Source organism: Hordeum vulgare, chromosome 5H (genome assembly GCF_904849725.1).
Source record: "Hordeum vulgare subsp. vulgare chromosome 5H, MorexV3_pseudomolecules_assembly, whole genome shotgun sequence".
NCBI lineage: Eukaryota > Viridiplantae > Streptophyta > Magnoliopsida > Poales > Poaceae > Hordeum > Hordeum vulgare.
In genome coordinates, this window is record NC_058522.1 from 220,433,444 (window position 1) to 220,448,848 (window position 15,405).

Sequence of the window (15,405 nt, forward strand, 5' to 3'; positions counted from 1 at the left end):
ATTATCCACATATAATATTAGTAAAGTTATAGAGCTCCCACTCAAATTCTTGTAAATACAAGCTTCTCCATAAACTTGTATAAACGCAAACACTATGATCACCTCGTCAAAGCGAATATTCCAACTGCAAGATATGCTTGCACCAACCCATAAATGGATCGCTGGAGCTCGCATACTTTGTTCGGATTCTGTGGATCAATAAAACCTTCTGGTTGCATCGTATACAACTCTTCCTTAAGGAAACCATTAAGGAAAATTGTTTTGACATCCATCTGTCAGATTTCATAACCAAATAAGCAACTATTGCCAACATGATTCTAACGAATTTAAACATCGCTACGGGTGAGAAAGTCCCATCGTAATCAACTCCTTGAACTTGTGAAAACCCCTTTGCAACAAGTCGAGTTTTATAGACAGTGACAATACCGTGCACGTACTTCTTCCTCTTAGAATCCATTTGTTCTGAATTGCCTTTCGACCATCAGGTAATACTTCGAAAGTCCATATTTACTTTTCATACATGAATCCTATCTCAAATTTCATGGCCTCTAGCGACCTGTTGGAATCCGGGCCCACCATCGCTTCTCCGTTGCTCGTTGGTTCATTGTTGTCCAACAACATGACCTCTAAGACACGATTATCATACCACTCAAGAGCAGTACACGTCCTTGTCGACCTACGAGGTTCGGTAGTAATTTGATCTAAAGCTTCATGATCACCATCATTAGCTTCCTCTTCAACGTGTAGGGGCCACAGGAACATGTTCCCGCACCCAACCCAACAGACACCCTTAGAGATACCTGTAGAGCATCTTTATAATCACCCAGTTATGTTGTGATGTTTGATACACACAAGGCATCCCTTCGGTGTGAGGGAGTAGCATGATATCATGGTTATAGGAACAGATACATTGACATGTAGAAAGCAATAACAATAAACTTAGTGATACCATCAAATGCTATGCTTACGGTTTGTGTCTTGTCCATCACATCATTATCCTAATGACATGATCCCGTTTATCAAACGACAACTCACGTCTAGGAAACCTTAACCATCTTTGATCAACAAGCTAGTCTAGTAGAGGCTTACTAGGGACACTGTGTTGTCTATGTATCCACACATGTATTTGATTTTCCAATCAATACAACTAGCATGTATAATAGACGATTATCATGAACAAGGAAATATAATAACAACCACTTTATTATTGTCTCTAGGGCATATTTCCAAGAACTGGCCCACTCTTGGCCGACGTAGCACGAGTTGGGCCGCCCGACTCGTTCGGGCCATGCCTTGTCTGGTCTTCCTTGGATGAAAGGTAGGGTAGGGGCGTCAGGGGATCTCACCCCCTGCCCTGGGTGGAGGCTTGCCCCCAAGCTGCAACACGAGGAAACCTTGCCAGAGACCTTTGCGGTCTTCCTATCTATCACCCATGTTTGGTAATGTAGACCACTAGACCTTGACTTGCTCGATGATGTGGCCATTCTTTCAACACCATTTGGACATGAGGATCTTGACAGGAACAACGAGATCACCAGGATTGCAAGGGATGACAGATATGACTGACCTACCAGGGAGGACGGCATGACAAAGTTGCGACACATGAAACACACGGTGCACCGTGGTTTGTGGAGACAGCTGGAATTTGTAGGCTACTTCTTTGATTCTTTCGATCACCGGATACGACCCATAAAACTTGAACGACAACTTGTGATTAGCACGAGGTGCCATTGAGATTTGTATGTATGGTTGCAACTTCAGAAAAAGTTTCTCCCCGACCCGAAACTCTCTAAAAGATCTTTTTTGGTCTGCATAAATCTTCATGTAGTTCCTAGTTCTCTGTATGTGTTGTTGGACTAGGCTTTGCACCACTCCTCTTTTTTCTAGCCATGCCGGTGGAACACTTCCGCCGGTCGCTACCGTTCACTCGCTTGCGCCTCCCTCGCTCGCGTCCTTCAGGTCCGACGCGTCCTTCAGATACCTCGCTTGCGCCCAATTTTTCCCCTTTCTTCTCTGCTTCTTCTTCCTCTCGTCTCTGTCAGATCCATTTTTCGTCCCCGTCAGATCTACGGTGGACGGAAAAGTTACATCCGGCTACACGCGAGCTTCAACCGGCAGACGGGAGGAGCTGCAAACAGAATGGCGACGGTGGGCGGATGATCACAGGACCGACAGGTGAGGTTGCTGCACGAGGATCTGCTGGGTTGATGTCGCGAATGCTACAACCACGTATCACAAAAGCTGCAAGCATCCAAAAAAAGCTATAACCATTGATAAAGAAAGTTACAACCACGTCCGTGAGAGTGCCAAGTATGCCGCACGCCCATCTTGCCCTACCACGACCACTAGGTCAACGCCCACACCAAGGAGTATCACGTGGATGTGAGAGTGAAGGCTAATGACTCCCCGACTAGCTAGTTCTTTGAAGGATGACAGATGGAGGATTTGATGTTGGCAGTGGAGACAGCCGCACGAGAGGCACTCGTGCGTCTCCGCGACATCCTTCCTGAGATGGCTAACGAGCCAGCTACTCGTCACCTACCTTTTGTTAAGGATGCGATAGACGTGAGTTGGACAGTTAACCCATCTTCTGAGGACGGGATGCCACTAAGGTTTCATACCTACTTCAGCCTCTCCTCCGACACTTCGACGCACCTTTTGATCAAGGAGTCAACAAACATTCACCATGAACTGCATCAAGTCAAGGATCTACTCCGCATGGAGAAGATGAAGAACCGCAAGGTGAAGAAGGAAGGAGCATCCGAAGGACGATCATGCGTTGCTTTCCGAGGAGGAGTACCACTGCTTCAGGCCACTCCTATTCAAAGTCACCGCCTGACCAAGAGACGCCGTGATGGACTGCTTCCTTCTCCTACCCCTCTGAAGGAGGGAAGTACTGATGAAGATGAAGATGAAGACGAAGATCCTGCAGAACCCGCCCATGAGACCGAGCAGTCTGACGCTTAGGATTAAGATGTAGGCAATTAGGAGTTTCCTCCCCGAGCGTAGGAGTTGATGTATCAGTTCAAGTGAACCATGAGTGTTGTGTTTGGATGCAAGTCGCATTCTGCCTTAGGCAACTTGTGAGCGACTACATCATCTGTTTTAATCTAATGCATTAACTTTTCTGGCTTAAAAATTTCACACTAGCACAGCACGAGAGCCCCTTGTACTAGAACATCATCCCTTATGATTTCGTCCAGTTCGGCAAATTGACCCGTCTACTCCCCTAACAGGACGGTGATTGCAACTCGCACCAGCACCTTCGGCAACCCTGGCTCTGCCTCTTCAGTTTAGCAGCAGGGAATCGGAGGGGAAGCTCAAGCTGGAGATCACTACGAGCAGCAAGACGATGTTCCATCGCCGCCACCTCCTCTTGCTCAAGTCTTGGTGAACAACCCGCCGTAGAACGGGAACGACAATGGTCGCTCTACTCTTTCAGAGTTCAGGCGAACTACGCCACCCATATTCACGGAGACGACTGAACCATTGGATGCTGATGACTGGATCTGTACTATCGAAGACCTCCTCGCGCTGGTCAAATGCACTGATGATCGTGAGAAAGTCCTCTATGCTTCTCACTGTCTCGGAGGCACATCCAGAGCTTGGTGGGATGGATTTTAGATCAAGCGACCAAGGGGTCAAAGTGAAGTATGTCTATGAGCCAGTAACCACTCGAGTACCACAGGTTAACAACCCGTTAGAGGTAGAGATCGATCGAGTGCCAATAGTCTGTGAGTACCCGGACGTCTTTCTTGATGAGCTACCAGGGATGCCTCCCGAACAAGACATCGAGTTCATCATTGAGCTCATGCCCAGATCAAGGCCTATCTATAAGAAGCCTTACAGGATGGGATCCGAAGAGCTGGTGGACCTGAAGAAGCAGTTGAATGAGAAACTCAGGAAAGGGTTCATTCGTTCGAGTGCGTCACCTTGGGGATCACTTGGTATGTTCGTGTCCAAGAAGGATGGGACTATTAGACTCCGCGTCGATTACCGTTCTCTTAATGAGGTCATGATCAAGAACAATTATACACTCCCCAAGATTGAAGACTTGTTTGATCAGTTAAATGGAGCTAAGGTATTCGCCAAGATCGATGTCCGATCTGGATACTACCAACTAAAGATCTGACCCGAGGACATACCCAAGACTGCGTTCGTGACCCGGTACGGTCTATACGAATGCCCTTTCATGTCTTTCGGGTTGACTAATGCCCCAACTTACTTCATGTACCTCACAAACAAGGTCTTCATGAATACCTGGACAAGTTTGTCGTCGTATTTATTGATGACATATTAATCTTCTCCAAGACCGAAGAAGAGCATGAGAAACACTTGAGGTTAGTGTCGGAAAAGCTTCGAGAGCACCAACTTTATGCCAAGTTCAGCAAATGCCAATTCTGGCTGAACGAAGTTGGATTCTTGGGTCATACCATGACAACAAGTGGATTGGCATTTGATACCTCCAAGATTACTACGGTAACTAACTTGGAGTCGCCAATTGATGTGAAGGAAGTCAGGAGCTTCCTCGGGCTCGCGGGACACTACCGCAAGTTTGTAGAAGGGTTCTCCCGCATGGCTTTACCCTTGACTCAACTCTTGAAGAAAGGCAAGAAGATCGAATGGACGCCGGAGTGTGAAGCAAGCTTCCAGGAGTTGAAGAAGAGGTTAACTACCGCCCCAGTATTGGCCACTGCAGATATCAGCAAGGAGTTTGGGATATATTGTGATGCCTCCAGGACCGGGCTCGGTGGAGTTCTAATGCAAGAAGGTATAGTCGTGGCATATCTGTCACGACAACTGCGTCCGCATGAGGAGAATTATGCCACCCATGATCTCGAGTTAGCAGCTGTAGTGCATGCTCCAAAGACATGGCGACATTACCTTCTGGGGAAGCGATGTGGAATATACAACGACGACAAAAGTCTGAAGTATATCTTCACTCAACGGGAATTGAATATGAGGCAACGAAGATGGTTGGAGCGAATCAAAGATTACGACCTCAGCATTCAATATCACCCCGGTAAGGCCAATGTGGTGGCTGATGCCTTAAGCCGGAAAACCAACACCTTGAGCGTCATGCTCAAGGAAAGGCTACCCGCCTTATATGAAGAAATGGAGAACTTCGGGTTGGAGCTAGTGGAATCAGGATTCCTAGCTAACCTCAAAGTCAAACCAACGCTCGCTGATGATATCAATGAGGCCCAGAAGGGGCACAAGAGCATTGAAGGTATCAAGAAGAAGATCCAAGAAGGCAAGGCCCTAGAATTCTCAGTGGATGAACAAGGAGTAGGTTGGTTTGGGAAACGTTTATGCGTACCCAACAAGGCAGAACTCAAGGATTTGATCCTCCATGAAGCACATGATACACCCTACTCTATTCAGCCCGGTGGGACCAAAATGTATCAAGATCTTTGAGAAAAATTCTGGTGGCATGGCATGAAGAGGGAAATAGTGTCTTATGTTGCCAAGTGCGACGTGTGCCAGCGAGTCAAGGTTGAGCATCAACGACCTGCTGGACTGCTACAACCACTTCAAGTGCCAGAATGGAAGTGGGACAAAGTCGGCATGGAATTCATCACTGGATTGCCCAGGTCAAGCAAAGGGCATAACTCCATATGGGTCATTGTCGACCATCTGACCAAGGTGGCCCATTTCATTCCAGTCAACACCACTTGTGATGGAAGCCAATTGGCTAGTCTGTACATCCATCGTATTGTGTGCCTTCCCGGAGTTCCCAAGGAGATTGTATCTGACCGAGGCACGCAGTTCACCTCAAGATTCTGGAAGAAGTTCCAAGAAGCCCTCAGAACCAAGCTCTCTTTCAACACCGCTTTCCACCCGCAAACGGGTGGACAAACAGAGAGAGTAAACCAGATACTCGAAGATATGCTCCGCGCTTGTGTCTTGGCACATGGTGCCAAATGGGAATACTGTGTGTCGTTCGCTGAGTTCTCATACAACAACAGCTACCAGTCCAGTCTCTAGATGGCCCCATTTGAAGTGCTGTACGGACGAAAGTGCCGCACCCTGCTAAACTGGTCCAAAACCGGTGAAGGGTTGATTTTCGGGCGGGAGGTTTTGCACAAGGCAGAAGAGAAGGTGCAACTTTTCTGAGAAAACCTAAAAGTAGCCAAGTCGCGACAAAAGAGCTATGCAGATTCTCACCGCAGAGATGTGGAGTTCATTCCCGGAGACCAGGTGTACCTCCGTGTCACACCTCTTAGGGGAACCAAGCGTTTCCATGTTAAAGGGAAACTTGCTCCAAGGTTCATTGGACCTTATAAGATCACGACAAGGCGTGGAGAAGTTGCTTACCAGTTGGAGCTACCTCCGAAACTTTCGGGTGTGCACAATATCTTCCACGTGTCACAACTTCGGAAGTGTCATCAAGCGACAAACCGTCCCGATCTTTACAAGGACATTGACCACCAGGCCATCGACCTTCAGCCAGATCTCACCTACCACGCGAAGCCGATCCGCATCGTGGATGAAGCAGAGCGTTGCACCAGAAGCTGCACCGTCAAGTATTTCAAGGTTCAGTGGAGCAACCATACCGAAGCAGAAGCAACATGGGGGCGTGAAGACTATCTCCGATCTGAGTTTCCGTACATTTTTAGCACCTAGCTTAGGAATCTCGGGGACGAGATTCTTGTAAGGGGGATATGTCTGTCACACCCTGTTTTCACTACCACTTTTTCTGTAATTCAAAAATCTGGGTTTGTTAAATCTTTTTCAAACTAAAGTTGTGAGTGCCATGATTGTAATTGTATGCTTGTATGCTTGTTCATGGGATGATAAAAACCACATTTCTCAACATCAAATTATTTTCAAAACCCTTCTCTCATTGCTGGATAAAATAAAACCCTGCTTTGAGTTGCACTACATGCCCTTGATGGCAAGGAGTGTTCTCACCCAAAGTTGGTGATTTGATTCTATTACTATTTTAGTGCACCAAAACCACGAAATAATTATTTTGTGAATTATTTTTCTAATTTATTTGCATGTCCATTTCTGAGGCCAGAAATGGTATTCCTATATGGAAAAATACTTTTCTGCCTTAGAAAAATCTGATTAAATTTGGAGATGATCAGAAGGACATATATTTTCCATACATAAGATTTTCAACCCCTATTTATATTATTATTATTTGAGTAAAAACCTGAAAACCATTTCTATCTGTTTTGACCTTTTGAAATATTTCCAAAGGAAATATTCTCAATAAAATCCTAGAAAAGTCTAGTGGTATCCCTAATCCATATTTGGTGTCCACATAAAGTTTCACCTTGATCCAAGGTGATTAAGGACACCAAATAACTGCAAAACCCCTTGTGTCCAGATTGAAGTTAGAGCAACTCTACATTGCAAAGTTTGTCCAATGGAGTTGAAACTTTGTAGGAGTGCCTAATACCTCAAATGAGGGCTCCACACCAAAAAAGGGATTTGTGGGACTTAATTTGCCCACACTCTCTTTGGAAGGAACAAATCTGGTAAAATGGTGAAGTTTTCAAGTTTACAAAGCTAAACTTGTCCAATGGAGCTCAAACTTGGTGAAACCCCATGTTTTAGCACCAAACCCAATCCTGTTAAGTTGCAGAACCAGTGGTGGGGTGCAACCACCCCAAACCACTGTCGAGCACCTTCTGACAGATGGGTAAAAGCACCTCCAACGGCTAGCCTCATCCTAGCCAGTGCCCAGGACATGCTAGACATGTCCAAAGCACCCTAGAGCGTGCCAGCATGCCGTGGCATGCCAAAACTGCACTCTGGGTGCGCTACTGAGAACTCCAAGGTGGGGGACACCCTCGGCCAGTTCCAGCCTCCCCCGAGGTGTCCAACTTCTTCCCCGACAACCCCTCTGCATCATACGACCATCAGGGCCCCTCCTCTCCCGCGCTAGAGCTAGAGCGACGCGTGCCCCGCGCGCACCAGTACCAGCCAGGGATGCGCGGCCATGGATGCTCGTCTCCCCTCTCTCATCCTTCCCCGCAGTAGGTTCTGGCAGTCCAAAACCACATCCCGAGACCGTGGTTTCGACCCAGCTCCTCTCTGCACCCCTTGCGCGCCACGGTGAGTCACCGGCGCTCCCGAATCAGCTCACCGTCCCGGGCCTATAAATAGCTCTCCCCCTCGCTCCCGCACCCCTCATACAACATCGTAGGAATCTATAGCACCTCCCTAGCCACCCCAGCAAGCCAGCAGAGCCCCGGTGCTCGAGATCGACCGAGGCCCCTCCGCCTCGGAGCTCCGGTCGATCTCCGGCTACACGACGGCTCCTGCGTCCCTCTGCCCACCAAACCACTCCCCTTGACCCCAGGAATCTTTCCCCCAACTTTCCCAAGCTAATATGTGCCCCTAGCTACCCCTCCAACTTCGCCCGAAACTCCTCCACCGTGGCTTCCTCGTCGCCGGTGAACCCGAGCCCCTCCGTCGTTGACTCGACCACCAACAGGTAGGCGACAACGAGCCGGACCCATTCCGTCTTCGTTGGGGCCCGAGGACGTCGGTAGCCACGCCGGCGTGCTCCTCCTCCTCTCTGGACAGAGGTAGGAGATGACCCTGACATGTGTGCCCCACCTATCGGTGGCCCATATCTCTCTCCCTCGCTGCCCGCAGCCGCTGAACGCAGGGGCCCGCGCATCAGGTTCAAACCTGATTACGTGCGTGCCTGGGCAGGCTAGCTGGCTGGCCTTTGGGCCGACCAAGTCCCAGGCCAAGCCAGGCCAGGAGCTATAGCCCTTTTTCTTTTATTTAAAAACTTGATTTTCAAAGATTTTTGTAAAAATATTTAACCACTCTAAAGATATGATTTTTCCAGTGTTAATCTTCTAAAAATGTGTAGTATTAAATAGAACAATTGTTTGAATTTTTGCAGCAACTATTCTGTTTTTTAATAGTAAAAATGATTAATTTGGTATTGTTTTGCATCTGTTTAGTTGATTTTAAAAATATTTCTTCATTAAAAACAGAAGCAAATATTTTTAAAATAACAACCTAGATTTATCAGAAATAACCAACATTTTCAAAATGACTTGGTGATTTGTTTGAGAGTGAGCTACTTATTATTTTATCTTTATACGAGGATAGAAAACCCGTGTGGCGAAGGAATCAGAGCGAAAGACCTCGAAGACCCCGGATACCTAGCTGACCAAGGCAAGCTGCCCTTTGACCATGACTGAGCATATGTTATATTGCATGCTAGTGTAGCAAATACTTTCATTGCATATGATCATAAGTGCCGGTAAATCATGGAAGTGATGTTACCGATGGCTCTGTTGGGGAACGTTGCATGGGAAACAAAAATTTTCCTACGCACACGAAGACCTATCATGGTGATGTCCATCTACGAAAGGAGATTTGAATCTACGTACCCTTGTAGATCGTACAACAGGAAGCGTTAAGAAACGCGGTTGATGTAGTGGAACGTCTTCACGTCACTCGGTTAGCCCCGCGAACCGTCTCACGGACCGTCTCGTGATCCGTCCCACGATACGTTCTGATCTAGTGCCGAACGGACGACACCTCCGCGTTCAGCACACGTACAGCTCAATGACGATCTCCTCCTTCTTGATCCAGCAAGAGGGGGCGGAGAGGTAGAAGAGTTCTCCGCCAGCGTGACGGCGCGCTGGTGGTGGTGATGATCTACTCCGGTAGGGCTTCGCCCAAGCTCTGCAGAAATACGATCTACAGGAAAAACTGCGTGGTATAGGGTCGAGCAACCCGTGGCAAAGTTGTGGCTCAAAAACCCACAATACCTCTAGTATATATAGGAGGGAGGGGAGGGGAGGAGGCATCCTCAAACCCTCAAGGTTTGGCCGAAATTTGAGGTGGAGGAGTCCTACTCCAATCCTACTTGGAGTAGGATTCCACCTTCCCACTTGGAAACTCTTTCCACCTTGTGTTTTTTCCTTCTCAAACCTTATGGGACTTAGTGGGAACTTATTCCAGCCCACTAGGGGTTGGTTTATCTCTTCCCATAGCCCATGAGACCCCTTGGGGCGTGACACCACTCCCGATGGTCCGTGAAACCCATCCCTACACTCCCGATACACTACCGATGAGCCCGATACTTTTTCATGACCAAAACAGGACTTCCTATATATCAATCTTTACCTTCGGACCATTCTGGAGCTCCTCGTGACGTCCTGGATCTCATCTGGGACTCCGAACAAATTTCGTTTACCAACACCTATAACTCAACTATACCGAAACGTCACCGAACCTTAAGTGTGCAGACCCTGCGGGTTCGAGAACTATGTATACATGACCCGGGACACTCCTCGGTCAATATCCAATAGCGGGACCTGGATGCCCATATTGGATCCTACATATTCTCCGAAGATCTTATTGGTTGAACCTCAGTGTCAAGGATTCGTATAATCCCGTATGTCATTCCCTTTGTCCTTCGGTATGTTACTTGCCCGAGATTCGATCGTCGGTATCCGCATACCTATTTCAATCTCGTTACCGGCATGTATCTTTACTCATTCCGTAATACAAGATCGCGTGACTTACACTTAGTTACATTGCTTGCAAGGCTTGTGTGTGATGTTGTATTACCGCGTGGGTCCCGAGATACCTCTCCGTCACACGGAGTGACAAATCCCAGTCTTGATCCATACTAACTCAACAGACACCTTTAGACATACCTGTAGAGCACCTTTATAGTCACCCAGTTACGTTGTGACGTTTGATGCACACGAGGTATTCCTCCGGTGCCAGTGAGTTATATGATCTCATGGTCATAGGAATAAATACTTGACACGCATAAAACTATAGCAATAAAACGACACGATCAATATGCTACGTTCATAGTTTGGGTCTAGTCCATCACATAATTCTCCTAATGATATGATCCCATTATCAAGTGAGAACACTTTCCTATGGCCAGGAAACCTTGACCATCTTTGATCAACGAACTAGTCAACTAGAGGCTCACTAGGGATAGGGTGTTGTCTATGTATCCACACATGTATTTGAGTTTCCAATCAATACAATTCTAGCATGGATAATAAACGATTATTATGAACAAGGAAATATAGTAATAACTAATTTATTACTACCTCTAGGGCATATTTCCAAGAGTCTCCACTTGCACTAGAGTCAATAATCTAGTTCACATCACCATTTCGTTTTAACGAATCCAACACCCATATAGTTCTGGGGTCTGATCACGTCTTGCTCGTGAGAGAGGTTTTAGTCAACGGTTCTGAAACTTTAAGATCTGTGTGTGCTTTACAAATCTTTATGTCATCTTATAGATGCTTCTATTACGTGCTATTCGGAAATACTCCAAATATCTACTCTACTATACGAATCCGTTTTTACTACTTATAGTTATTCGGATTAGTGTCAAAGCTTGCATCGTCATAACCCTTTACAACGAACTTTTTAATCACCTCCATAATCGAGAAAAATTCCTTAGTCCATTAGTTAATAAGGATAACTTTGACCGCTGTTCAGTGATTCAATCCTGGATCACTCTTTGTACCCCTTAACAGACTTGTGACAAGGCACACATCAGGTGCGGTACACAACATGGCATACTGTAGAGTCTAAGGCATAGGGGACGACCTTCGTCCTTTCTCTTTCTTCTGCCGTGGTCGGGCTTTTGAATCTTACTCAAATTCATACCTTACAACACAGCCAAGAACTCCTTCTTTGCTGATCTATTTTGAACTCCTTCAAAAACCTGTCAAGGCATGCATTTCATTTGAAAGTTCTTCTTAGCATTTTGATCTATCTCCATAGATCTTGATGCTCAATGTTCAAGTAGCTCTATCTAGGTTTTCCTTTGAAAAACCCCTTTCAAACAACCTTTATGCTTGACAGAAATTCTATATTACTTCCGATCTACAATATGTCAACCACATACATACTTTATCAGAAATATTTTAGTGCTCCCACTCACTTCTTTGGAAATACAAGTTTCTCATAAACCTTGTACGAACCCAAAAGCTTTGATCATCTTATCAAAGTGTATATTCCAACTCCGAGATGCTTGCACCAGTCCATACAAGGAGCACTGGATCTTGCATACAACCTTTCCTCAAGGATCGACAAAACCTTCTGGTTGTATCACATACAACCTTTCCTCAAGGAAACCGTCGAGGAAACAATGTTTTGACATCCTGTGTGCAATATTTCATAAATAATGCAGCAACTACTAACATAAGTTCAACAGACTTTTAGCATCGCTACGAGCGAGAAAGTCTCATCATAGTCAACTCCTTGATCTTGTCAGAAACATCTTTGCGACACGTCGAGCTTTTCTTAATGGCGAATAGTCACCATCATCGTATGTCTTCCTTTTCAAGATCCATCTTTACTTAATAGTCCTACGACCATCAAGTAGTTCTCCCAAAGTCTACACTTTGTTTTTATACATGGATCCTCTCTCAGATTTCATGGCCTCCAGCTATTTGTCGGAATCTGGGCCCACCATCGCTTCTCCATAGCTCGTAGGTTCATTGTTGTTCAACAACATGACCTCCAAGATAGGGTTACCGTACCACTCTGTAGTAGTACAGGACCTTGTCAACCTACGAGGTTTGTAATAACTTGATCCAAAACTCAATGATCACCATCGTTAGTTTCTACTTCAATTGGTGTAGGCGCCACAGGAACATCTTCCCGCGCCCTGCTACACACTGGTTGAAGTGATGGTTCACTAACCTCATCAAGTTTCACCACCCTCCCACTCAATTCTCTCGAGAGAAACCTTTCCTCGAGAAAGGACCCGTTTCTAGAAACAAACACTTTGCTTCCGGATCTGAGATAGGAGATGTATCCAACTGTTTTGGATATCCTATGAAGATGCATTTATCCGCTTTGGGTTCGAGCTTGTGAGACTGAAACTTTTTCACATAAGCGTCGCAGCGCCAAACTTTTAAGAAATGACAGTTTAGGTTTCTCCAAACCATAATCTATACTGTGTCATCTCAACGGAAATACGCGGTGCCCTATTTAAAGTGAACGCGGTTGTCTCTAATGCATAACCCATAAACGATAGTGGTAATTCGATAAGAGACATCATAGTATGCGCTATATCCAATAGGGCGCGGCTATGACGTTTAGACACATAATCACACTATGGTGTTCCAGGTGGCATGAACTGCGAAACAATTTCCACATTGTCTTAACTGCGTACCAAAAACTCGTAACTCAGATATTCATCTCTATGATCATATCGTAGACAGTCTATCCTCTTGTCACGACGATCTTCACTCTGAAATAGCTTTGCACTTTTCAATATTTCAAACTTTTGATTCATCAAGTAAATACTCGTGTATCTACACAAATCATCAGTGAAGTAAGAACATAACGATATCCACTGCGTGCCTCAACACTCATTGGACTGCACACATCAATAATGTATTACTCCCAACAAGTTACTCTCTTGTTCCATGTGGTATGATTTGCATGTCTCAAGTGATACAAAATCAAGTGAGTCCAAACGATCCATCTGATGGAGTTTGTTCATGCGTTAATACCAATAAGTATGGTTTGCATGTCTCAAACGTTTCAAAAATGAGTGAGTACAAAGATCCATCAGCATGGAGCTTCTTCATGCATTTTATACCGTCATGACTCAAGCGGCAGTGCCACAAGTAAGTGGTACAATCATTATTACTTTGTATCTTTTGGCACCAATATTATGAACATGTGTAACACTACGATCGAGATTCAATAACCATTGAGGGTAATTATTCAAGAAAATAGAATAAATATTATTCCTTTTAAATGAATAATCATATTGCAATAAACATGATGAAATCATGTTCATGCTCAACACAAACACCAAATAACAATTATTTAGGTTTTGACACAAATCCTGACGGTAGAGGGAGTGTGCGATGTTTTGATCACATCAACCTTGGAAACACTTCCAACACTCATCGTCACCTCGCTTTTTGCTAGTCTTCGTTTATACCGTAGCTTTCATTTCGAGTTACTAATCACTTAGCAACCGAACCGGTATCCAATACCCTCGTGCTACTAGGAGTACCAGTAAAGCACACATCAATATCATGTATATCAAATATACTTGTGTCGACTTTGCCAGCCTTCTTATCTACCAAGTATCTAGGGTAACTTTGCCTCAGTGACTGTTCCCCTCATAACATAAGCACTCAGTCTCGGGTTTGGGTTCAATCTTGGGTTTCTTCATTAGAGCAGCAACTAGTTTGCCGTTTCATGAAGTATCCCTTTTAGCCCTTGCCTTTCTTGAAACTAGTGGTTTTACTAACCATCAACAATTGATGCTCCTTCTTGATTTCTACTTTCACAGTGTCAAACATTGCAAATCGCTCAAGGATCATCATATCTATCCTTGATATGTTATAGTTCATCACGAAGCTCTATCAGCTTAGTGGAAGTAACTTTGGAGAACCATCACTATCTCATCTAGAAGATTAACTCCCACTTGATTCAAGCGATTGTTGTACTCAGACAATCTGAGAACATGCTCAATGATTTGAGCTTTTCTCCTTTACTTTGTAGACAAAGAATCTTGTCATAGATCTCATACCTCTCAACAAGGGCACGAGCATGAAATCTCAATTTCATCTCTTAGAACATCTCTTATGTTCCACGACGTTTCAAAAAAACATCTTCGGCGCCATGCTTCTAAGCTATTAATATTACGCACTGAACAATCACATAGCCATCAAAAACGTGTATGTCAGATGTTCGCAACATCCACAGACGATGCTCGAGGTGCAACACACCGAGTGGTGCATTAAGGACATAAGAGTTCTGCGTAGCAATGAGGACAATCCTCAGTTTTACGGTCTTAGTCCGCAATGTTGGTACTATCAACTTTCAACTAAATTTTCTCTTGCAACATATAAACACAGTAGAGCTATAGCGCAAGCTACATAGTAATTCACAAAGACCATTAGACTATGTTCATGATAATTAGTTCAATTAATCATATTACTTAAGAACTCCCACTCAAAAAGTACATCTCTCTAGTCATTTGAGTGGTACATGATCCAAATCCACTAACTCAAGTCCGATCATCATGTGTGTTGAGTATAGTTTCAGTGGTAAGCATCTCTATGCTAATCATATCAACTATATGATTCATGCTTGACCTTTCGGTCTCATGTGTTTCGAGGCCATGTCTGCACATGCTAGGCTCGTCAAGCTTAACCCGAGTGTTCCGCGCGTGCAACTGTTTTGCACCCGTTGTATGTGAACGTTGAGTCTATCACACCCGATCATCACGTGGTGTCTCGAAACGACGAACTGTCGCAACGTCGCACAGTCGGGGAGAACACCATTTCGTCTTGAAATTTTAGTGAGAGATCACCTCATAATGCTACCGTCGTTCTAAGCAAAATAAGGTGCATAAAAGGATTAACATCACATGCAATTCATAAGTGACATGATATGGCCATC